Source organism: Pteropus medius, unplaced genomic scaffold (genome assembly GCF_902729225.1).
Source record: "Pteropus medius unplaced genomic scaffold, Ma_sr-lr_union100, whole genome shotgun sequence".
Lineage (NCBI taxonomy): Eukaryota > Metazoa > Chordata > Mammalia > Chiroptera > Pteropodidae > Pteropus > Pteropus medius.
In genome coordinates this window covers 1,234,449-1,258,482 of record NW_024355008.1, presented here as the reverse complement: position 1 = coordinate 1,258,482, position 24,034 = coordinate 1,234,449, and the positions used below count along the sequence as shown (strand labels likewise).

General features: G+C 37.6%; 1 protein-coding gene across 2 annotated transcripts in view; it reads right to left on the bottom strand.

Moving 5' to 3' along the window:
* COL8A1 (collagen type VIII alpha 1 chain) overlaps nucleotides 1-24,034 on the bottom strand; it is a 135,162-nt gene that overhangs the window by 8,204 nt on the left and 102,924 nt on the right. The gene's annotated exons all lie outside the window — the stretch shown is intronic.

Genomic DNA, 24,034 nt, shown 5'->3' with positions numbered 1-24,034 from the left:
GAAAGTAAAGAAATATCAAACAAACAAAAACCAGAAAAGAGTAGAATCTGTCAAAGGCAACTGGTGGGAATATAGATTATAGGAAAGGCTGCTAGTTGTCCTTGAATATCAATTCTTCCTTCTTCCATAATACTGCAGCCCTTGATTTTCAGCTGTAATAGAGCAGTCTAGAATAAAGACATTTCAGCCAGATGTGTCCATGTGACAAATTTCTGGCAAATTGGATATAGTTGTGATGGGTATAACTTCCAAAAAGGATCCTAAAGGGAAGTGGGTGTGCTCTTCTTCTGTCCTTCCTGCAAGGTGGAATGTGAATATGTTGCCTGGAAACAGACTGGACACCTTGGACCATGAGGTAAAAGCTGTGTACTGGGTGGTAGAGCAATGAGCTAGGAGAAACCTCAGCCCTGGTTGAACTTGGAAGCACCATGATGATCTTTAAATCTGAAATTTGTTTATGCAAGAGAAAAATAAAGGTCTACTTTCTTTAAACCACTATTATTTTGGATGTCACACATTTGGAATAAACTTAATCCTAAGATAGAGTAGATTCTCCAAAAGGAGGCAAACTTGGCGGCAAGTCAGATTTTGTTAGTAAGTGCCAAAATTCTATTTTAAATGGAAACAGTTGATAATTTACAGGCTTTGTGCCAGAAGCTGAGATTTTTCATTTTCCAGATGCCTTTTGACTGCTACGATGTGGTCACAAATACATATAAATGTTAAAGAACAAACAAAGCTGCAAAAGTCTGAACTGGAAAGGTTTTTCATGTGGCAGTCCTAAGACGTCATTATAAATATCACTATCATAATTTTGCACATATGGGGATACCATTTCTTTCTTCTGTTCTAATACTGTGAAGTCATTCATTTATAATTTGGCTAATTGGCTCTAGAGTCCATTAAGCTTTATCTTTGTACTATTGCGAAAGGAGTTTATAAAAACAATTAAGTTGTATAAATAAGATGGATGTTTAATTACTCATAATAAACTGTTTCTAAGCTCTTTAATAATACGCTTTGCAAATTATCAGTTAATAGAATAAATATAAAGGGAGCTTACGTATCTGTTTATGAAAACTAGTTTGGAAAGACTTTGGAAACGCCTAGGGCTGAAAACTCAACAGCCCAGGGAATTGCAGTGTTCGCAAATGCCACTAGAGGGCAGGCAAGTGTGGTACACATCGAAGTCTGTGCTGTTACTCTTCCCCTGTGCAAACACCAGGTACTTTGCTCTCACGCCTTATTAGGGGACTTAATGAAAATCTGAATCCTAAATGGACTGTCATCATAATACTGGGGAGGGCTGTGTTTGTGTGTTTGTGTGTGTGTGTGTGTGTGTGTGGTGTGTGTGTGTGTGTGTGTGTGTGTGTGTGTGAGAGAGAGAGAGAGAGAGAGAGATTCACAAATTTTAATGTATCTTCTGGAAAACTTAATTAAATAAACTTCTGTCTATAAATAATTCAATTCCCATTCTCCTGACAGTTTGTTTTCTTTGCTTCTGCCTTACTTAATTCCGAAGCATAGTTTTCCACTTCTTAGAAAATGTGCGTTGACTTTGCAATATCCTACTTAAAAGTAATGCCAAGAATGTGAACAGGCTACAGAAAAATTATTTTAACAAAAAGCACCTAAGAAAATATTTAATTAAAGAATACCCACCACAAAATTCATTGCTTTACAATTTTTCTAAATATACTAACTAATCATATTTTTTTTCCTGCTGGAGAAAAAATAAATATCTGCCAGCAAAATGATTTGTAAAACTTTCTCCATTTCACAAATCAGAATAAGTCTCAAGAACTATTTATTTCAAGTGTACTCTAAATAATTTATGTACTGGTAAATGGGAGAAGATAGAAAGCTGTTATTTTCTGTCCTTTTAAGAATTAATTGTTGTAAACCTTTTGGATAAAATTAATACTGATTTATACACAATAATAGTCAAATTTATTTTGAGTGAAAAAAGAACATCTGCTATAAGTATTTAATGATAATTTATTGAGTACTGACTAGAAACAATGCTAGAGTCATCTGAAGATTGCAAAGATGAACATAATATGGGTCAGTGGGCCCTGCCCTCAAGGAGCTTCTACTCCTTTAGTAGGAGTGACAGATGTGTAAAATATTAATGAGTAGCAAAGAATATTCAGGAAAAATGTGAATTTTCCTTCCACTTCTGTTCTCCAGTATCTAAAAATCTCCTTCCTTTGAATCAACAACTTTTCTCATTTTATGCATATGTTTCTAGAGATATTCTGTGAATACACACATACAATACACACCCCTTTAAGATACAAATTATAGCATACTACGCACACCACGTCCTTACTTTTTTTGCTCAGAAGACCAGAACTTTGGACTTTATTTCTCATTTCGCTTATCTGTTTCTGAGCAGATACTTTTAACTCCTTCATTTGTTAAAAATATGACTCTATTGTTCTCTAAAGTGCTGTCCGGCTCTAACCTTCAGTGCCTCAAGCAGTCACTAGAGAGCCGAAAGTGTTAATCCATACCAGAAATATGTAGTAATACCTGCTAATGTATAAGCTGGGACTTAATTCTACCTTTGGGGATATATTAATTTAATTATTAAACCCTAAACTGATGGTAATGTCTTTAATAATAAGCTGGCATGCTTTGCCCTTCACTCTTTCATCAATTCGGTAAATGTGTTGGATTACACTTAATAATCCTTAAACCAGGACAACCTAATGAAACACCAGAAACCTGGAAGGAGGCAAAATGCCTGGAAGAATACCGACTGAATATTAAATGCCCAGTGGGATCCTTCTTTACTACAATTATTTCCTCTCTAGGCTTGACCTTTCTCTCCCAGAAACTACCTCCTTCTGTCTGCCATCAGTCCTTTCTCTAACATTTTATTTAAGTAAACATTGTTCAGTTTTAACTTGAATATTTATGCAGGGGCCCTGGTTAGAATTTATTGCTTTATTTATCCTTACCAATTTTACTCTTGTCCCTGAGGATATTTTTGGTGGTCAAAGTGGTGTGGTGTTTCTCCCCAAATCACTTGAAAAAACATCCAATTTGTGTAGCACTATATAAACACCTGGTACGAAGGAGGAGTTTCAGAATTCTTAATGAGAAGAAATGGGGAAAGTGGATTTTCTTGCTTCCTTTTCCTTTTTCTGAGGATGCAGAACACAATAATGTTTTGAGTTCTATTTGATAGTTTTTAAAAATTTCTGTTTGATAATGTGTGTGAATATACATAAATGTTAATGTATATAATGTGTGTGGACACTGCCAGCCAAAATAGCTTAGTGATGGGTGTCATGTCATATAAGAAAAGCATCATAGACACCAAAAGACCTGGAGTTAAGCTGTAGCTGTGATTTTTTGTGTCTATGACTTTGGGCAAGTCTCTTAACTTCACCAAGCCTCTGTTTCTTTACCTATAATATAGAAATTATAATCTCTGCCTCTCCTGCAGAGTTATTCAAGAGCACAAATGATAATATGAATTCTTCGTGAGCTGAAAAACACTATTTAAATTTAAGTTATTATTAATAAAGTGTGAGCAAAAAAACAAATGAAAACAAACTGAAAAGTCAAAGATTTTCAAACAAGGATATTAGCCAAAGTAAATCTGAGGTTAGCTGCAATAATGATACGCTTAACATGAATAAAACACCAATGGCCATTAATGTACATGTTAAAAATGGTTAACGAAAAATAAAAAAAAAAGAAGGAAGGAAGGTAGGGAAGGAAAGAGGAAGAAAGAGAAAGAAAGAAAGGAAGAAAGGAAGAAAGGAAAGGAAAGGAAGAAAGGAAGAAAGGAAGAAAGGAAGAAAGGAAGAAAGGAAAAGGAAGAAAGGAAGAAATAAAAGGAAAGGAAATAGAAAGGTTGAAAAGGAAGAAAGGAAGAAAGAAAGAAAGAAAGAAAGAAAGGAAGAAGGAAGGAAGGAAGGAAGGAAGGAAGAAAGTACAAGCAAGCAAGCAAGCAAGCAAGCAAGAAAGAAAGAAAGAAAGAAAGAAAGAAAGAAAGAAAGAAAGAAAGAAAGAAAGAGAAAAAGAAAAAAGAAAGCAAGCAAGCGAACAGTGGAACCAAGGCAGTTATTCATCCTGGTGTGAGTCAGCAATCCTAATCACTTTAAACAGCCCTAAATCATTCCCTGTATTTGGGCAGGGCTGCAGAGAGTTTCACTTTCCTCATGTGACCTGTAATGCATGTAACAGAGTAATGTGATATAGATTATTTTAGATGTTTCTCAGCATTTTATTTGCACATTTATTCTCGTGCAATTTTAGCTTGCTGTCCAAAAGAATACTAAAGTATTTAAAATTTTAGTCCTTGCCTTAAATCCAATTTCTCTTTCACATGGGGCTAACACAGGATGTCTATGTATATGTATGTGTGTACATGTGTGTCCATGTTGTGCAGACAAGCCCCTCTCATCTGCCCCTGGACAGTTCTTTTCTGAGCCTCCAACTTGTCCCCTTACACAGGGTTTGTAGTTTCTCAAGTCCTCAGATTTACCACACCTGAAGCAAGGGAAAGCCAGGTAGAATCCTACTTCTCCAGAATTGTCTTTGGTTTTTCCATGCATTTCCAAGAAAATTCTCTCCTGATTGCCTTTCTCAAGGCAGTACATTCATTAGATATTTATGTTTATTTTTATTTATATAGATATTTCTATTTAGGAACTGTTCTGGGTATTTGAAATAGAGTGGTAAATTAGAGGGTAGACAAAATAGATGAGAAATAAAATTTTGAAACAGGGATTTACAGTTAGTGAAAGGTGTCTACGACTACCATTGTAATAAATAAGACTCCTGTTTTCGGTATTGTGTCTTAAGAGGGGTTGAAAAAAAAAGTTTCAACCCTCACATCTCTATTTAAAATTTATCTCCTCCAAGATGCCTTTTCCCACCATCCTTTCCAAAACAATGTCTTCCACTCCTAGGCATTCTTGAGTCCTTGACCCTACAGAGTTGATTGCTGCATAAGGGAGAGTCAGATAAAAAATTCCTAGCAGAAGAGTTAAGAAAGGGAAAACTCATTCAGATGCGCTTTTTATGGTTTTTATATGTATTATAAATTCCTCCCTTCATCACTTCAGTGATGAAGAAACCCTAATCCTTCTGAAGAAAACTTCAAAAACCCTAATCCTTTTGTAGGAAGGAAATTTTGGGGTTAGGTAAAAGAATGATTCAATGCTGTTCTAGATTGGCATTGGGCAAAATTAGTGATGTATATGAGAAAACCAAAACGAGGGGATGGCAGGGGAGGAGGGAAGTGAAGATCAAAATTGTAATGATATTATCTAAGGTTTTGAGCACATATTTTACATCAGCACAATGAATGTACTTCAAATATGTTACATCATTACTCCTATATCCACTTATTAGCCTTTATAAAAAAAACCATTGAACTCTTTCAAATGATAGTTCTTCATCCTGTGTTTATACAACTGATTATTTTACTGAAATTCAAGATGGTTACATTTCAAGTTAGAAATTTAAAATTCTTATTTAATTACTTTTAGGGGTTGTCATCCAATGTTAGCTGTCATCCAATATATTGTTTTAGAGGGTACAGATTTATCCAACTGTATTGTCACCCTTCTCCATTTTGTCCTCCAAGCATCAAGGCTCTCTTGTTAGTTAAAATAAAGAATTTCTCTGTTACATTGGATGAGATCCTGAACTAGATCCCTTACTTGTTGCTTTTTGGATGAGAGACACAAGCTTGGAAGGTATTCATGAAGTCAGAAAGGCACTGGCAAGGTGAATATGTTAAGATGGAGCCCAAAGAAATAAATAAACCTATCAAATGTTGGTCATTCAGTCTAATGAAGGCAGTGGACAAGATTATCCAATAAACATGCATTAATTTTAGTCAATCTGCCTATTTATACCTATTAGGACTGATAAAAGTATAAAACAGTGCTTAAACTATATGCTTCACTGATAAATCCTGAATTTTGCTATAGTTAAGAGAATCCAACTATCTCATCTACTAACTATAAGCAGCATGACCTCACGAGACATATATAACTTTAGATTTCAACTGGGTTGTGCCTCCAGCTCTAGAAATGGTCCACCCACCTAACCCCTTTGAAATGGATGTCCAACCACCACATTCCGAAAGTTCTCCAGAGGAGGCAATTTCACAACATTCCCTGGTAACCAATGGTAGGGTTTCACAGACCTACATTTTCTAATATCTAATCTGAATCTTTCTTGCTGAACTTTAAGCTCATTTCCTCTTTTCCATTCTCCAAGGAGGTGGGAAACATCTGGAGAATATTTTTATTAAAATAATAGTTCACATATTTGAAGTCTGCAATTCACTCCTTTTGTTTCTCTAACTGGAATCATGTCAGCTTCCAAATAGTTTATAAAACACTTGAGACAACCCCTAAAAGAGAACGTTCTAAAGTGAAATCCTTCCCCTCTCCCAAATATGAAAATATCATTGTTCTGAGAGTGCAGAGCACCTAAATTCTAGTTCTGACCTAAACAAGTCACTTATCCTGACTGTTCATCAGTTCACTCATTTGCAGATCAGGGACACTGGCTAGTTCTAAAATTTTATGGTAGCTGTGAACATGAATAACATGTCTACACTTCATAGATAAATGATGTCATGAATGTACATTCTCAAACTTTTTGGATGGTATAAAGTTAGATCAATCTCCCACTTTCAGTTACTTTTCAATATTTCACTGTCCTTGACTAGAACCGCACCTCCCCCTCCCCTAAAAAAAAGACACTAAATAAGAGAAAAAGTTTAGGAACAAAAAAAGTGATTCGAAACTTTTTTTTTTTACCATACTTAAAAATTGAATAAAAATGGAAACTTCTTGAGAAATTTTTTAAAAAGTGTCTACAAATGTTAAAAAAAATCCCCAAAGAACAAACAAAAAAATCCCAACTTCCTACAATGTGTAGCCTCAAAAATGCCCCCAGAGTTATTAAGCAAGTATGGACATATGCTTCCTGTCAGAGGAATGACATGAATACAAAGTATATGGTGGGAAGGGGAAGTGGATTGCGAATAGGTGTGACATAGTCATGTTTTAGGCTCTACGCTGTTCATTGCATAAGAAACAACTCTATAGTCTAATAGGTGATGGTAATGGCTTCCCAAAATAAGCTCCTCCATATTCCATGGGACTGGTGATGTGTAACAATGTAAATTTCTTTCTGGCATGACCCGAGAAGGACTAGAGAGTTACTTTTCAATATTACACCGACCTTGGTCAGAAACCAAAAAAAAAAAAAAGAACCTAAATAAGAGAAAGGTCTTTTCAGACCTTTGCAAGGGAGACACATGTTTGGGACATTTCATCTAGTGTAATCCATTGAACTGGATATTGTAAAAATATTTATTTAAAGCAAATAACCATAATGTATATTTAACAACTATAGTGCACTACCTAAAATATAAATTTCATGCAACATATTTCTTCACTGCAAGCAGCACTTTTGTCTAACCCTATATTCTCATTTAGAACAATGGGACTGCAAGTGGATTTCAACCAAACAGGACTCAGAAATGTCTATGTCATATGCATAATTAAAATTTGGTATTTGTTGAAGCAGTCCTTTGTAAATAACATGAGTTAACTGAATAAAGTAAAATGATAGAATTATGCTCATTACCAAAATATCTAAGGACATAGAAACTTGGTTTAAGATTAAACCAAGTTAGGCAAAAGGAGTTGGGAGTTCAAGAGTAGTCTCTAGGTGGGGGAAGGGAGTACAAGGAGGAGATGGCTTACTTATAGACTCCAACTTTTCCTGATGAAGAGTGTCATATTAAAACTCTTGCCTTTTCTCCCTTTCTATAATTCGGTGTGCCTTCTAGATGTTTCACTATTGCTCAGCATTTTAGTCAAGAAAGGCTGAGAAATTAGGTAAAACTCAAATGAGTTAGTGGTGTTTCTTACTATTAAGGATGTGAGAATGTAAACTGGTGTAGCCACTATGAAAAACACTATGGAGGTTCCTCAAAAAATTAAAAATAGAACTATCATGTGATCTAGCAATTCTACTTCTGGATATTCAACAGAAGAAAATGAAAGACTAATTCTAAGAGGTATCTGCACCCCCTTGTTCATTGCAGCATTAGTTACAATAGCCAAGACATGGAAACAACTGGTGTCCATTGATGGATGCAATGATATAATGGAATACAATTCAGCCATAAATAAGAATGAGATTTTGACTTTGTGCCAACATGGATGGACCCTGAGGACATTATGCTAAGTGAGATAAGTCAGACTGAGAAAGACAAATACTGTATGATCTCATTTATATATGGAATCTAAAAAAGCAAAACAAAAAATCCAAAGAACAAAAACAATCAAGCTCATAGATACAGAGAAGAGATTGGTGGTTCTCAGAGATGGAGATAGGGGGCGGGAGGTGGGAAAAGTGGGTAAAGGGAGTCAAAAGGTACAAACTTCCAGTTATAAAATAAATAAGTGATGGGAATATAATGTACAGAGTATCAATTATATGGGGAAAAAAATTCGGTTGAAAGTTTTAAAAATTGAGAAAACAGAAATACAAAGTATGGTGAGCCAGTTTCCCAGCCAGAATGGGCACATTTTGGAAGCAGGAGGGAGAGCCCTTTGCTACCATGGATGTTTCTCCCAATGCTTTCCTAGGATGATGTCGAGGAAGGACGGAAAAGCATGCAAGGTCTTTTTTCTCTGCCCCATTCTATTTGGCACTTAGTACTTATTCCAACAGTATATTCAGAAGATCAAGTGAGCAAGCCAACTTCCTGTGCAAGCATTCTCATTTTATTAGTAGGCTATTATGGCAGTAGACTGTTCATTTTGGTATTTTTATAGGAAACTGTGAAACAAACAAAAATTCCCCGAACCAAGGAATGAATCCTAGCCCTTTCCAATCTCTCCATAATACTAAAATATTTATTGATTAAATTACTAGGTAGATGCATATGTGTCTTTGTGGGTTTAAAGGTGAGAAGAAGAGGGTATGAAGTAGACAACTGATTTGTTTTTTTTTCACTTTTGAGCTGGTTATTTTTTGGGTTTAATTGTTGAAGTTTTACTTAGCTAAGATTACTTTGAGCCACATAACCTTGAATGACTTGATGTTAAAAGTCAAGCCCTAGAGTTCTATTACACATGGGCAAATCATTAAATCAAATTGAGAGCACTCGGAAAGAAAAATAATTAATCAATTTCTTCCAAAATTGGCTGCCCTTCTACCCCCATATACATAGAGCTAATCTCCAGTCAGGACAGCAATCCTACTAAAGTTGCAATATTTAGCCCTGGAAATGTCTGAATTATAAAAGAACTTTAAAAATCTGCACAATTTCTTGGTCAATAAAAATGTAAATTTGTTCTTTCTCCATTGCACAGTTCATGAGTAGCAGAGATCATCCCACGGAGTTGTTTCCAAAAATGAATTTAAATAAAAAACAATTTAGTTCTCAAGCTGGGGCTAGGTCTAAAACACCAAGCTGTGATAAATTGTCAGCTGCAAAGAGGGCAGTCTCTGAAATTCACCACTTTTCAACCACAGCCCCATCTAAATAATTAACCCACATGGTAACACCCTTCCGTTTGAACACAGGCAAAGCATTGAAAGCTACCAAACCACAGCTATCTTGGTATTAGAAGTACTATTTCTTTAACGGGTGGAATTTATTTTGAGGGAGAGAGAGATGAATGTGCTGTCTGGGAGGAAAAATCATAAGGTTTTCACAGCTAATATACTGAACATTTTTCAGAGAAAATGGAAGTGAAGAAAGGAAGGGATAATGAATTCTGTCATAAATGCCAGTTCTTGGGGATATTGCAGTTAAGGAGGCTGGGAGTGTGTAAGAGACTTTTCTTTTTATGAGCGCAAAACTTGCTATAAGGCACAAAGAAATCACGAAAACATGGACTTCCACTGATAAACATCCTTCACAAATGTTATTTCTTAGGACCTGGAGTGTAAATGGGAAACTGAATTGGAGATGATAGACTTGGGGTGTAGTCACTTCTCTGTCATGACACCCTTGTGTACATTTCAGAGTCTCTTCTTCCTAAACTACAAAATGAAGAGAATTAATTAGCTGGGGAGAAGGAGGAAACAGGAAGATGGGGGGAGTGAATGAAGCTGGCTGGCCAGAGTTTTCAGTGAACTAAGGAGCATTTGCCCCATCCAGAGGAGGAAGTTGTTTGTGCACCTGGTCTGGGCAGGCCTTCTAATTTTTCAAGAGAAGCCACAAACTGGGACATTTTGAGAAACCTCTTCCTTTTGAAATTTTAGCTCAGTTCCTTTTTTTTTTTTAAACGCTGTCTAGTAGGTGTGTGGTGTTCTCGTGTTTTTTTTTTTTTTTTTTAATCACCTCATGGGCAGGATCCAGACCTTAGGCTGCTGGGTACCATCATACCAGTTGGTTTCTAAAAATCTCTCTTGTCCTAAAATGTTTAGGACAAGGGGATCCCCACACATTTATTTGCTTAAAGTTCTAAGTCCTGGCATTGTTTATCTCCGCTGTGTCAGTTTAGTTTAATTACTAAATTCAACAATCTTATATTGAATTTTTAGGTGCTACTATGTTAGTGGCTAGAGATATATAAAAATAAGTAAAAGTGAAACAAAGACCTACTCTCAAGAAGTTTCCAGTCAGCTATTGAAAGTTAGATCTTAATTTGGTATAAATGCTTCAAAAAAGACAAAATAGTGTTTTCATCTGGATGGGGCAGGTGGGTAGGTGGGTAGGATTGGTCAGATACAAGATCCTTGAGGAACAATGTCAGAACAAAGGGTTGAAGAATAAATGAGAATTGTCCAGCAGAGGGAGGAAGGAAATGGAGGGTATTTCTTGCCCTTCATCAAAATTATCTAAAAGCAGACATTGGCAGCCCAAACAGTTAAGGAACAGCTGTGGGGAATGCGTGAGAACAACAACTCTGAGCTAACCTGCCTGAATTACATCCTGATTCTGCCTCTTACTAGCTTCGTGATCTTAAGGAAGTGACTTAACCCCTTGATACCTCCATCCCCTGTTTCATGAGCATATTGAGGAGATTAAGGGAATTAATACAAGTGAAATGCTTAGAACAGTGCCTAGATACAACGAACATTCTGTGAATGTTAACTATTATTTAAAGGCGAAGGTCAAGGAGAAAGAGGAAGAGGGGAAGTAATAGTACAGGGGACTATAAGCACATGTTTCACGACGTTTAGCTTTATTGAAGTCTTGTTTTTGGAGAATTGAAAAGTAATGATTTTTGTCTTCACGCTGCTCTAGACCTAGTATGAAAATGATGCTGACCTATTGTCCCCTTGGCTAAGATTCCAAAGTCAAGTAAGGTAAGGATAGTTTCTAATAAGTAATAAGTATCGTGTCCGTGTTCCCACCTCTCGGTGCAGGTGTCTCACCTGCTAATCACATGCAAACACTAATTCAAGTGCTGGATCTTTTCTAGCTTCCCTTCCCTCAGTGAACTGGCCACTCAGAAGTCTGTTTTTGTATTGACTGCAAAGGCCTTTGGGTTTGAAATTCAGAGTACCAAAGACATTTCTGGAAGGTGACAGTGAAAGTTGGCTTTGTAGGAGAAGCTGCAGGACTTCAGCTATATTTTACTGCTGAAGAAAGTAAAATTCTAAAGTAATTATAGCTGTAAACTTTTAGATCAGAAAGGTAATCAGCTTACAATAACTTTCTTTAGAACTTGAACTTTCTGTGCTATTTTTACAGCCTTGAATAATAATAATAATAATATTGCTATAGTTAACTCTTATTTAGTGTTTACCATATTTTAGGCTTGTGTCTAAAAGATTCACATTCCCTACCATAGACCTCTGCATAATTCAAAACTACATTGAGTTCTGTATCTGTAAAAACATAGACTCGATTGAATATGTGCTTCTTTTGTAAAGTAGTAACCTCAAATCCAAAATGACAACTAAATCCCAAACCATATTTAGCCACAAGTATTTATTTAAATAGGAAATGTTAATTTCTTCCAACCAAAGCTGCAATGTATTTTATTTTGAACAATGAATTTTGGTCATAAATTCTAGGAGTTGGTTATGGGAAGGAAAGAGCTCTCTCTCTGGAGGACTAGGATCAGACTCTTGTCACTGGGAATTCTCTTTGTACCTAGATCATAACTGTGCACAAAGCAGGCTTCGTAAATGCTTGTTGAATAAATAAATGTATGAATGGCACCATGTTTCCATTCTGTCCCCTCCTCCTTTTCTAAATGTTAAAATAAGATCTTGGATGGCATTAAGGCAGAGAGAGCATCACATTTTCCGAACACTGAATCAATGTTACTCTTCTGTCTACTATTTTCATTCTCATTCTCCTAATTTTTTGTCCTGATGTCTGCTGCCAGTTCACGAGAATGGAAAATCCTACACAATAGCCAATCTTTCTTAGAAATTAATAAAAAAATGTTCTTTTTGATTAAAAAAAAAATACCTTGTAAAAAATAGGGAAGGGTTGGTTGAAAGTAAATTAATCTTGAGGTTGGTGATAATTTTTGTTCATTGCGGATGCTTCTAAGAGTCTTTGCTGGTAACTCTAAAGGTCTTAGGCTTGGCTTGAGATGAATGACAAGATTATAGAGGCATTTTTCTAAATCCCCGGTCTTAATATTCAATTTTAGACTTTGGACCTCAAGCAAAAATTTCTGAATTTCTCTCTCTATATAAAAGTAATCTCTAAGACTCCATGTCCTTGTTTGTAAAACCGAGTGTGTTGAATTAAATGATCCCCAATATCACTTTCAGGTCTAAAAACTCTCTGTTCTTGGCCCTCCCCAGACTAGTCCTTTATTCTCTGTCTTAATCATTCCAGAGATTGGAAGGAGTCAGGCAATACATCGTGCATTCAAGTATCATCATGCAGTTGGATGGGTGGTGAGAAGGAGGAGGAGAGATGAGCATTTTATTATTTCATATTCTTGAGAACTCTTCAAGAGCACTTTGTAAAGTTCCATGATTCTTTGTGATCGTCTGTTTTGTGGGCCACATACTTGCCATGAATTTCTGTCTCCTTGCTGGGGAAACCAGCCAAGGACACATCATTGACCACCTGCTCACTTTCTAACACAAGGCGACTTATTTTCTTTGCTTTCTCCTCCTGCTGGTTTATGGCTTTCCCTTATGTAGCAATAAAACTCTTGGAGAGCCCTCTTAGGGATGAATTAATGCCACTTAAGTAGATTTCCGTTAGCTACCCTTTGATGGTTCTGTTTAAAAATAAAGGGGAAGTTGGGGCAGCTTGGTTCTTATTGAAATTTTCCTTCCCTTTGCTTTTTAAACTTACCACTCCTCAGAAATTCTTAGTTACACTCCAAGAGAGCTTTGCTAACAATGAAAAATGTCTGGGAAATATTGTCAGAAGACAAACTCACCATCTTTCAGTAATTTTCCCCCATTAGAAAGGTATTTACATTATAAAGATTCCCAGCTCAGCCTGTGTGAACTTTCCTTGTATTCCTTTAAATATTTAAATTTATAAATAATAAATAGAAAATGTATTTGAATTCCAGAAGAGCAGAACAGGATCTTGTTCTCCACCCTAATAGCAAACAGATTAAGGATTGGTTGTCATGATCCCATTTCAACTTTGTGTAGTCTGCAATTTATTTTTACTTTCCCACATTTTAAATCTTATTAATTCATCTGAATCTTATATTTGATCTGTCTGCTCTAGAACAGAACATCCTATGAAGTTCAGTTTCCTCTTCTCACAGTCCTAGCGTGGAGAATTGGAGAATATGAGTGTCTGTCCTGAGCTTGACACTTGCCCCTTTGTGGCCTTGGGTAAGCAGCACAGCTTCTCTAGGCTTCTGGCTTCTCTGCTGTGATAATAATAGAATCTGGATATTGAGGGAAAAAGTCCCGAAAGAGAGGGTGTTTCACTCACTGTCAAATTACCACTAGAATGAACTGTTTTCATTTATTCCTTCTTTTGTTTGTTCAAAGAGTGAAGCTAACCAGATGACAAGCATGAAGATTGGGGTAGTGTCACCATCACCCACTCCACAGAAATCATTACCACATACCACTTTAGTTTTCTTATTTATCCAGTTCAACAAACATTTTTTGAACCACCATGCTAGGAACTGTGGAGGATTCAAGTACAAATAAAGTGTCAGTTCCACCTCAATGGCAATCCAAGGCAAAGACAAACAGACATAAAAAACAAAACAAAACAAGGAAACTGGTTCTGCTTCCTTTCTTGATTTGACTTTACATTTCACCCCTTCACTTGTACCTGTTTTTTTCTCTTTTTCTTGTCCTTTCCTGACTCTATCCCTAATGCCTTTGCTCTTTTCTAGATTCTGATTCCTGCCTGGTGTCTACGACCTCATCAGCCCATTTTGAACCTGAATTGAATACAAATTAATGTCTTCAAAGGCCAGAGAGGAGACGAATCAAATCATCTTCCCTCTTCACTGGATTCAGGGTCATTTCTTTCTTATAAGCAAGGAAGAAATGCCAAGTGGTATGAGTAGGATGGCATTAAAATGTACCCATCCCTACCTAGAACCAACATACCTCCTCTGTAAGTCTGCCGAGTTCCTGGAATTTCTGTTTAAGTTCCAGAATCTGGGAAAGCGAATACATTCCAGAGATTTTTTTGACAGATGACTGATCGATAATGGAGAATGGGGCCCAAGGAACTGAGACTCAGAGAATTTAGAAGGATGGGATCTGAGACAGTCTAGGGGCTCTGGGTGGGCTGCTCTGGCTGGGAGTGGGCAGATAGTAACATGGATGTGCAAAGTAACAGGTATCTTAGGAAATCAGAGGCATGAGTGAAGGCGGATTGTCTAGCCTTGCTATGCAGAGTCTCTAGCAGCTCCTGGGGAGAAGGGTTGGTCGTGATGGCATGATTAATCTGTGTCTACCATGTCACCACTGAGGGACACGAGTAAATGTATTCAAGAGGGATCCCCTACAAGTTGGACTCTCAGGAAAGAAGTTGGTCTCCAGCAAAGCTCCGTGGACACTGGCTATGGGCCCACCCCAAATCTGTGCTTAAGATGACAATCCTGGTCATTCGCAAGGCTTAGATCCCCTTTCCCAGGTAAGAGAGGGGCTGACACTCCTCTCACCCATGACTGAGTGGCCAGGAGGAGGCTGGAGGCAAAGTTTCGCCATGTGATAATGTTATTTTATCTTAGCCTTTGATCACACCAGGGGAAGGGCTGGTGCTTCACTAGTCATACAATTTAAATGCCTCACAGGTCAAGGGGCAAGTTCCGTCTTCTGGAGTCTGTGTTCCAAGCCTGCTGGATCTTTGTGCATGATCCTAGCCTGGAATGTGCCAAAGAGGATGGGGACCCTCACATTTACTGCTGCTTCTCTCTCTGTAAATTTTCCCTCATAAACACTGCTTGGCCATCTGCCTTTGTATGCAGAACAACCTCCAGATGCTATCCCGGTGCTGTACTTGGGGATTGGAGTTCTAAGATATAAAAAACTCAGAGTAATGATCTCACCCATTAATTAACTCATTGATCTTTCCATTCAACATTGTTTAGTACTTAGCAAGTGCTGGGTGCTGCAGACAACAATGAGTGGAGAATGAGGTCCCTGTCCTGGAATGACTCACAGTCTAGAGGGCTTGGCTAGAGTTGACTGCTCAGACTCTTTCTCTGCATCAGTTCCCATCTCTGCGAAATCAGTCACAGGGAAACATTCAATTCCTGTTCATGTGTATTGGGCTGACCAACTCACTTGGATGATAACTGCCAGCATTTTTACAATCTCACACTGGCTTCCCTCCATCTTCCAGCATGTGATTAGGTTTCTTCTGCCTTCTGGCCCTTGATGTGTATCCATAAAAAACAAACTTATTTTAATATCAGTCTCAACAAGACTTGCAAGGAATACAAATAGAAGACGTTGCGTAGCAAACATAAATAACTTTTGAACCATCTCTATTAGCATCTGGCCTCATACAGAAGCACATTTAAAAAAATAATGAGTTATCCATAAGAAGTCTGAGGTGGCAAAGAATTACTAGACTACATATTATTAACATATAACGATATGCTGGATTGTTTTTTAGAGGAATCATTTAAGATTCTTATGCTGAACTCTACTTACTCTAGTTTCTACCAAAATTAAATGATAACGTAATTGTGAAAATTACTCTTCATGTAGGTTTATCATCTACCCGCCTACCTATTCGTCTTCTAATCTATCGTTTCTCTCCTCATATACCTGTAGTTACCAATGTGGGCACTGTGGTACATAAACACAGAGGTTGGCTATTTGCTTGGTTCTGAGTTCTGAATGGGTTGAAAAATAAGTATTTCCAGTATCTGTTAAAGGATCTTTGGGAGTAAACACATAAAATGCAATTATGTATTACAATTTACATGTGGCTTTTCATTCAAAGATCTCAAGTTGCTATAAAGTTATAAAATGAAGATCCTCAAAAATAAAGATCTTACGTGAATAGAAGTTATAATAGCCTGAATTTTAACTTATTTTTTGTCCTGTCAGATTCATGAAACATATAAGTATAAATATCAATCAGAGCAGAAACATACTTCAGAACAGTGGAGTCTCGTTAAAGGACAGTTTGACTGACTCTTGGCTACTACTGCCCTGAACACCTCGAATAGCCTGCTCCCTATGATATGGAAGCCATGCATTCTCCTTTGCCCCTGACACTGGCACTGCCGGGGTTAATTGAAGTCTTGTTATTTTTAATTCATTGAACACATATTTCATGAGGGCTTAGAGTGTTTTAAGTACTGTTAGATTCTATTAGTAATAACAATGTTAAGAGTAACAAACTTTGAATAGATGTTTATTAAGTGCTAGACTCTGTGTTAGGTACTTTACATAAATTATATCATTTAATACAATCTCAACAACTCTGGGAGGCAGGTGCTATTATATTTATTTTGCAGACAAGAGTTTAGACTTTAATTTTCTATTTTAGTAAAGGACAGAAAAGAAAATCCATCAGTTTGCAATAGAGTTTCTCTAAGTGTTGGGAACACATTAACCTCAGAAATAGTGGACCCTATAGAAAGGCATCGCAAATTAAAAATCTACTTCTCCATGTGGTAAAAGTGCTCTTGATCCAATTAAGGACATGGCAAAAGTGTTTCAAAACACAGTTTAAAATTTGCCCTCCCATTCATGGCATCAAATTATAATGTGGGGTAATTATTGTGAACCTGAAATACAGAAGTGACATGTCATTCAGGAGCCTGCTGCCAGCAATACTTTTAATTAACTGAATGTGATCAAGAAAAAAAGTCCCAAAGCCTCAGTAGAATAGATTTTGCATTTGTAAAAGTGAGAGGGCTATAGAAAATGGGTTGGAGGGTCCCCAAAGGGGCTATAGAAAATGGGTTGGAGGGTCCCCAAAGAGGTTAAATAACTTGCTGGAGGTTGTCATACGGTTAGTACAAAGAATAGCAAGATTTGAATCTGATCTCCTGTCTCCAGAGGCCTCAGCTCTTCAGGACTACACTGGATTAAAGCCGCTAGAAGAATCCATGAGAAGTCAGTGTGACTAAGTTAAAATGTACCCCAAAGAGCATTGTTGTATTTGGGGTCTTTGTTTCCATCGGGACAAATATAGCCATCAAGGCTAGCAATATCCCCAAGCCCTGCTCCACCCAGAACGAATGCCCAGGAAGAATAATTTGTAATATAGGGAGGAGGCAAGAGAACTAAAGTGTTAAATCAAGCTACATTCAAAGGTTGAGATATGCTTACCAGCTCTACCGCCACACCGCAGAGGAAATCTGCAGAAAGAAGGAAGATTTCTGCCTGGATTGCTAACAACCCATTTTTCTACGCAGAGAAGGGAAAACAGGAAAAACAGAGTCTTTAAGTGGCGCCTTATACAAAATAAAACCTTCATTCCCTGTGGCTAAAACCATGGGGAACCTTTGGATCAAAGGCAAGGAATTGCCTGCAGGCCTTTTACGCTACATATTCTTACCTTTTCACTCTGCCTACTCTGATCCTTCCTCATTGTATGCCCATATTCACCAAGGAAAATAGGTAAACAAAGTCTTTAAACCATAATTCACGAGAACTGGAGAATAGTATATAAAGCGAATTTCTGGGAACACTCAGAGTCCCTCTCAGTGTCTTTCTCTCAGTCCTTCTCAATGCCTTTACTCTGTCTCTCTCATTGTCTTCATCTCTTCTGTATTGTCTCTGTCTCTCTGAGTTTGTCTTAGTCCCTTTCACTCCCTGCTTCTGAGAGGAGATCGTACTCTGCCTATGTAGTGTTACTTCTCTAATAAACTTTAATTTCGACACTAACTTTGGCATGTGTTTTGAAGTCTGTCTTATGCTCCACCAAGAACCCTCTTCTCTCTCAGTACAGCGCTTGAGTTCCCCCCACTCAGGGGAATTTGCCCTGTCCTACATCAATGGGAAGTGTGTTCAGTGGTACCCTCTTCTCTCTGGTGATCCCTGAATCCTCTTGGCATCCCCATCCTGTTGCCCAGGATTACTCACTAAGACCCTCCACATAAACCTTACTCTTTACTTAAAAAAAAAAAGACTAATTCAGATTTGTTCTGCTTTGTATTACTTAATTTAAAAATAGACTATTTTTTAGGGCAGTTTTAGGTTAACAGCAAAATTGAATGAGATGTACAGGTAGTTCCCATATTCTCCCTCCCCCTATCCACACACAGCCTCCCCCATTATCAACATCCTACACCAGAGTCACACATTTGTTACAACTGATGAACCTACATTGACACATCATCGACACCCAACTTGCATAGTCTGCATTAGGGTTCACTTTTAGCGATTTATATGTTATGGGTTTGGCAAATGTATAATGACATATATCCACCCTTGTAGTATTCTGCAGAATGGTTCGTTCTACTGCTCTGAAAATCCACTGTGCTTCACCTATTCGGACCTCCCTCTTCCTTAATCCCTGGCGATCACTCATCTTTTTACTATCTCCGCAGTTCTACCTTTTCCAGAATGTTATGCATATAGTTGGGATCATACTGTATGTAACCGTTTTAGATTGACTTCTTTTACTTAATAATACACATTGAAGGTTTCTTCACATTTTTCATGGCTTGCTAGCACATTCCTTTCTCGTGATGAAAAATATCCATTATCGGGATGTACCACAGTTTATTTATCAACTGCTCTTTTTAAAGCCACATTGTAGACTTTCCAAATTTCTCCCCAACCTAAAAAAATGCATATGGAGTATGCTAGGCAACAGCTAAGTAATTTAATAAACCATTGAAAGATATTCTCGACAATGGTGTCATTGAGTAACTTCTCCAGGATAAAACATTTGTCTTTTAATAGAATTGCCATTGCCTCAAGAAGGAATTTGTGATGAGGATGCCCAGAAGTTCCAGGATCACTGGGAGGATCTTTGGGGGAAGGTGGCCTCTTGATGATGTTCAGACCGCACCTGAGAGAGGGGCAAATTGAAATTCCTTGAGCACCTGCTATGTGCCACACTTTGGGTACATTAGAACCTTCACAGTTAGCATGCTGGGATTTTCATGAATGGAAACCACAGCAGCAGCCCTGGCTTATTCACAGCTGTGTGGAATTAACATAAATTACAAATCCAGCTTAATGAGCTGGAAAGGTTCCAGCTGAAGCATGCCCGGTTCATAGAGTGCACAGTAGGCTAGAAGAGTATTAATTTCTAATTGAGTTTACATTGCCTAGCATCTTTTTTGGTCAGAATTCATTAAAAGATACTATTTTTCTTTTTTGCCTCACCTGAGTATTGATCATTAAGAACCCTTGAGTCACTGAATGTTCCTAAATGACTTCTGAATTATAACATTTAACCTAGTGATGCTGACACTGTATATATTCTAAGTATATAATTCTAATATACTTAGAATTAGTATATTTTAAGTTATAATCATTTGAAAGTTGATAATTGCTGTATGTATAACACGATAATTGTTCTTGATTCCCCTTAACTTTGATAAAGAGCGACTGTATGAATATTCTTTATCATTAAAAAAATATAAATCAGAGCATAGTACTCTTCTGCTGAAAACTCTCCTATCATTCTTTGAATAAAATTCAAGCTCCTTTTGTGGCTTACAGATCGATATCTCATCTGGTCCCTGCCTGACACTCATTCCACCTCTACCTGTTGATTAAGGGCCAGACACACTGACCATCTCTCTTCTGCTATTCACCAATTTCTTCCTGCCAGGGCCTTTGCGCATGCTGTTCTCTCTGCCCAAATGGTCTTTCCCCAGCTCAGCACAAGGCTGACTCCTTTTCATATCATGCAAATCTTGGCTAAATGCCATCCCTTTCTAATCACTCTGGAGGAGGCAATGCCCAAATCTGGCCATTTTCTATCACACTGCCTCATTTTCATTTCTCAGTAGCTAAAACTATCTTGTTTATTTAATGTACTCATTGTCTATCTTCCCTGCTATTGTCTTTAAACTCTGTGAGAGAAGGAACCTGACCTGTCTCATTCACTGTGTTGTTTCTCCAGTGGCTGGCACATAGTAGTTGACAAATAATGTTGTTGAGTGAATGGATAAGTTTTTAGGCAAGGTACAGAGAGGTAAGGTACAGAGAGGCGAGTAACTTGCTCAAGGTCACACAGGCTGAGAGTGGCAGAGGCAATATTTAGACCTAAGCGTCTGGTTTAAATCCCAACCTGTAACTACCCTGCCATGCTGTGTCTCACACTTACCATCCTCCTGTCAGCCTACCCATCAGACTTCTCAGTAAATTGCCTTCTGAATACTGATACAAAATGTTAGTGTGTGGTCCCAGCTTGGTGCTGGGATTTTAAAGAGATTTTTAATCTCTTTAAAAATCAGGCTATTCCTTGTTGGCATATAATTCAAAATGCCAATATCGTGAACATTGGTCTTTAGAGAAGCTGCAGTCTCACCAGCCTTCCAAAGTTCCTGCTGACTTATTCTCCTTTCCAGCGAGCATACGAGTGGGGGCAGGTTGCCAAGGAGGCAGATGGCAGAATATCTGTCCTTACTAACAATAAGAAGACTCGTCAATCCAGTTTCCCTGGTAAAATGATGGCAGTCTATATCAGGGATTAGCTCCACAGTTCTACTGTTCTGGAAAGTGCAGAAAGAATAGAATACGGACTAATGTTAATCGCATGCCCATCATATGCTAGGCAGTGTTAGGTGCTAGACATACATTATCTCATTCAACTGTGATAACACTATTATGAAGAGTTATTGCCTTCTTAAAAAAGTAGATAAGGAACCGGAGACAGAATATTGAGTAATTTGCCTAACTTTACATAACCAATATTGACAAAACTAGGATTTCAACTTCTTTTTGACTCCAAATGCTGTGCTCTTTATACCACAGGCACCACAAAAACAACCAAATAACAAAATCCTCTCTTGTATAATTCATTTGAGTTAATAAAACCCTCTTTTGAAATGCAAATACTTTCTGATAGAGTAATCTTACTAAGTCATTCACACATTAGTGTTAATAATTCTTATAAGATTAACTTTTAGCTATTCTCTAATGGAAGTCACTATCTCATGAGAAGGTACGAATTGGAATGGAGGGCTGGGCAGATGGAGAGTTTCTGAGGTTGTGACCCCTCAAAGAGGAGAAGACTTGGGTGGGCCAAGAGGCTGGGGCAACAAGAAGGATAAGGGCTGTGGTGTGGTCTGAGGACCACACACTAAGGTGAGACCACAGCACCAAGCTGGGACCACACACTAACATTTTGTATCAGTATTCAGAAGGCAATTTACTGAGAAGTCTGTTGGGTAGGCTGACAGGAGGATGGTAAGTGTGAGACATAGCATGGCAGGGTAGTTACACGTTGGGATTTAAACCAGACGCTTAGGTTTAAATATTGCCTCTGCCACTCTTGGCCTGTGTGACCTTGGGCAAGTTACTTACCTCTCTGTACCTTACACTCTTCACTTATTAAAAAATGGTGATAACTAGCAATACATATTACACTTGGATGTTATGAGGAGTGAATGAAGTTTTCCCATATACTATGCTTTGAATGGAGGGTGCCTGGTGGCTAGTGATTCATAAATGTCAGCTCTTGATGTGCTGCTTCCCATACCACCTGAAAGTACCACTCTGCCAATGGCAGATGACAAGCTGTGAGTCTCATGTGGTCCTCTCAGTAGTGTAGCATCAGACCAGGTGGTTTAGTGCTTGATTGTGGGAAAAATTGTGGAAAGAAAAAAAAGTCTCTTTTGGAGTTGCTTAGCTCTCTAGAGTTTGGATTTGTGGTGTCCTCATATCCAGGAACATGGGACATTTTTAGCTAAAAGAAATTTTTATTTTGCCCTTATAATTCTGCTATTAATTTACCTAATGTCAGCAATTACTTTTTCAGTTTGAAAAAAGTAAAATTTTCAGCTATTTGAAATAGTTAATAATAGTTAATCTCATTTGAAATGAAATTAATTGTGTGCCAGTCTCAAACAAATTTTAGCTTTGTGCAGACGAGCTTCCATTGTATTTTACAATTTATGACACTCTCCTTATATCACAATTCAAAGGAGGATGGGGCAACATTCTTCTCACGGATCCTGGAATTTGAAATTGTTCTTCTAGTGTTGGTTTCTCACGCTAACTCATTCTGAGAAATATGTCATTATTATCATTCATATTATCTTTACCTCTTACTCCTTTTTTTGGGACATCTGCTTTGTCTTCTGTAATATCATGCATTTCCTTTTTTTTTTCTTTCTTTCTTTCTTTTTTTTGTCTGAACATCGTGATTCAGAGGCCCAGTGGCAGCATTTGTTATATGCAGATCTGCATTTTGATAATCAACTGAAATGGTGATGATGGGCTGCAATATATTTGGGTCGGAGCAAAATGTTCACCCTAATGAAATGTGACTTTATGAAAGAAACACTCCTAATCCTCTTAAAGAGTGAGCCAGGTCATTATTGGTAAATGGGAGGTATTTGAGGTTTCTTTCTTTCTTTTTCTCCCCCTCCCCGCTTTCTGGGTCTACCAGCTGTTACCAAGAACATTATTAACAATTGTGTCAGCTCAGAGTTATTGCTATTCCTGAAGAAAAGATAAATGTATGTATTTTTAAATCTGGACACAAGAAGTTAAAAAAAATATTGTTGCAGAGTTCTCCTGGCTACTTTTCCTTAGCTTTTTTCCAAGTTTTGGGCTGGAGAAACTTAGAAATGTCTCTGTGCCAAAGTTAAATATTAAATGAGAACCTTGTGTCTGAGGAGTTTCAGGATTAATAAACTGTGGTAAATAGGTAAGATTCCAAATCATCAGAGAAAGAAATCTCTAAAGAGAATGAATGGGGTTGTATTGTAAATGGTGTCAGCTTCTTTGTTATGGGACCAAACCCACGGGGGAAGATGAACCATGGCTTGTTTTAGGCTTGAGGGAGACACCTTTGAAGGTATCACAGTACTACGCTTATTATTATTGAGCTAGTACACACACAAAAATATTCGAAAGAAGCAAAGTAGTTAATGCTTTACACAAATATGCAATGTGGGATCACGACAGAGTCTCCCTCCCCCAGAGGACATCATCTTTAACTGTCAGTAGCATTGGCTCCAAAAGTTGAGTTCAATTATGGTAGTAAATATTAATTTTAATAGCACCACATTTCCCCTCAAGATGTATTATATTTTTTTCTCAAGGAAAACACTATGGGAAAATGAGATATCTTTTAAAGATTGTACAATGAACTAGGAATATAAATTTAGTTTTTATGTCCCACTTAATTCTAGTGATAATTGGCTTCCCAGCCTTGAATGTGTGGATTAGTTGAGCTGTTTGAGTTTCAATTCTTTCTTCCCAAGTGTGCTGCAGTGATTGGGGACCATGAGCTAAGAGGTGGCTTGCAGGATAAAGAGGACCTGTGAGCTGGGGAGTTTGTGCCACCTGAATTTGGATCTTGGCTCTGCCATTTACCAGCCGTATAACCTTAGAAACTTCCATTTATTAGCCTTGAAAATGGGAATAATAATCCTTATTGGGATCATATTTGATAACAAATGTCTGATAATTAACTAGCAACTAGCAGAAACTCAGTAAAGGGTAGCGATGA